Raw genomic sequence first — 2,733 nt, forward strand, 5'->3', positions numbered from 1 at the left:
TTGATGGATAAGTTAAGTAATTCATTGCTTTTGTTGGGTGGTACTTTATTTCATATGCATTGCTGTGCGCATATTTTAAATTTGATAGTGAAAGATGGATTAGATGTCATACGAGTTGGTGTGGAGAAAATTCGAGAAAGTGTAGCTTATTGGACAGCAACACCAAAAAGAATAGAAAAATTTGAAGAAACAGTCAACCAATTGCGTATTCCACATACTAAGAAATTAGGACTTGATTGTGCAACTAGGTGGAATTCGACCTACTTGATGCTTCAGACAGCCTTATTGTATAAGGATGTCTTTTCTAGGTTGGAAATTAGAGAGCCCTAATATAAGACTATGCCAACTGAGCAAGAATGGGAGTTTTCTAGAGAGATTAGTGGGAGGTTTAAGATTTTTTTTTCTATCACTGAGTTGTTTTCTGGTATAAAGTATCCCACAGCCAATGTTTGTTTCCCAGCTTTATGTGAGATTAGGATGACACTATCTCAATGGCTCTCTTGTGAAATTGAAGTGATCAGAACAATGGCATCAAAAATGGTGAAAAAATTTGATAAATATTGGTTAGTGATACATGGTGTTATTGGGGTTGCAGTTGTACTTGATCCTAGGTATAAGATGAGTGTATTGGAGTTTTATTTTGAAAAACTTTATGGAGACAAAGCTGAAGATGAAGTTAATAGGGTTCGTCATATTTGTTATGATTTGTTGCAAGAGTATCAGCACCGAGTTGGTATGGAGACTGATGTTGTTGTTGGTGACTCTTCTACTCATCCAGAAATTGTTACAGAGACCCTTTCTGAATTTGATTTGTTTATTAGTAGAAAGAGAAGTAAAAAAATGAAGAATGTAAGATCAGAGTTGGACCATTATTTAGAAGATGATGTTTTGCCGAGAACTTCAGGTTTTGATGTTTTGAATTGGTGGAAAGCTAGTGGACCGAAGTATCCGACTTTACAGGCAATAGCTAGGGACATTTTAGCTATTCCTGTATCCACTGTTGCTTCTGAGTCAGCATTTAGTACTAGTGGAAGGTTGGTGAGTCCACATCGTAGTAGACTTTATCCAAACACATTAGAAGCATTAATGTGTGCACAAAGTTGGTTGTGGGGTGAAGAGATGAAAGGTATTATTTCATCCAGTTTACATATTATTATTTCACTTTTTATTATTTATATTACCATGGAATAATTTCACTATTGAATTTATATTCTTTACTTTTTAGGAAATTCAACATTGGAATCAGTGGGCTATGCAACTATATATGATGATGATGAGATCGAGTCGGATCAGTCATGTGCCACTTTTGTGTTAGTTGTCATCTTTTTTGTTGTAATTAACATTTTTTACATTTTATTATTAGTATTAATTATTTATTTTTTTTCCTTTTGTTATTTAACAGGAGTTCAAGTTGAAGGAGATGATGGAAGTTGTGTGGTTTGTATGGGTTTGAAGAAACAATGGATTTGTTTTTTTTGTTATAATGGATATTTTTATTTTTATTTTTAATTTCAATTTTTGGGTAACCTATCCCTTGCGGGTTGTGCTTGGGATTAATTATTTTATTTGCTACTTGTTGAATTTTCTTATGTGCTGCTGGACACATGTTTTGGTTGTGTTATTTTGTTCATGTTTTGGTTATGTTATTTTGTTGCTACAGGATGCTTTGTGTGTGGGTTGTGTATGTATGGGCTACTGAATTAATGTTTATTAATGTTTTGCTACAAGATGTTTATTGATATTTATTGATTATGATGGATGTTGTTACAGATTTATTGATGTTGCTACAGATTTATGGATGTTGCTACAGATTTATTGATGATAGCTTTATTTATGGATGTTGCTACAGATGATGTTTTTTAAATGGATGTTTATTGATATTTATTGATCTAATTAATTAAAAAAATGATATTCCAACTGATGGATGTTGCTACAGTTTTAATTAATTAAAAAAATGAAGCTATTAGGGTTGATATTGATAAATTTCAAAATTTATACATCCAGTATTGAAGGGTGATTGAGAATGTTTATTAATGTTTATAGAGTTTTACATTAAAAAAAAAAAAAAAAAAAACCGGGGATTATCCGGGGTCGGGGATCCCCGATCCCCGATCGGGGGCGGGGATGGGGTCGGGATAGGGGTCCCCGTCGGGGATCAGGGATGGGGACGGGGGGAGTATTACTTTCCGGGATCGGGGACGGGGGGGTAGTAATCGCAATCTTCAAACGCTTGTATTCCACAAAAGCAAACAGCTACTCGGGAAATATCTAGAAATAAAAAATAAAAATAATTAATGACAATGTAATTATGTGTTAATATTTTAATTACAAAAAAATATAAAAAATTAACTACTATATAATTACATATATAATTAAGTAAATAATTTTGGTTAGACGGAAATCCGGCTCTAACTCGCAAACCGGGAACCCGATTGGAGTCCCGTCTTCTTCCAAAAGTCTCTCGTGCCTAGGCGGTCGTGTGTGCCAAGTTTCGTGCTAAACTGACGTCATTTGGTGATTTTGGGGCGTCAACACCTCCAATTCAAATTTCTTAATAAATTAGTTTGCTTAGACCGAAATCCGGCTCTAACTCCCAAACCGGGAACCCGATTGGAGTCATGTCTTCTCCCATAAGTCTCTCGTGCTTAGATGGTCATGTGTGTCAAGTTTCGTGCAAAACCGACGCCATTTGGTGATTTTGAGGCGTAAACACCTCCAATTCAAGTTTCCTAA

General features: G+C 34.9%; 1 long non-coding RNA gene across 1 annotated transcript; it reads left to right on the forward strand.

Annotated features, from left to right (window-relative positions):
- The first annotated feature begins 1,203 nt into the window (after positions 1–1,203).
- Positions 1,204–1,615, forward strand: LOC145804614 (uncharacterized). Its single transcript, XR_014346761.1, has 2 exons — positions 1,204–1,310; positions 1,403–1,615. It is a non-coding gene; the product is annotated as an uncharacterized LOC145804614 (long non-coding RNA).
- Positions 1,616–2,733: the final 1,118 nt, after the last annotated feature.

The sequence above is a fragment of the Camellia sinensis genome, chromosome 12, assembly GCF_055761805.1.
Source record: "Camellia sinensis isolate YWXY chromosome 12, ASM5576180v1, whole genome shotgun sequence".
Classification (NCBI taxonomy): Eukaryota; Viridiplantae; Streptophyta; class Magnoliopsida; order Ericales; family Theaceae; genus Camellia; species Camellia sinensis.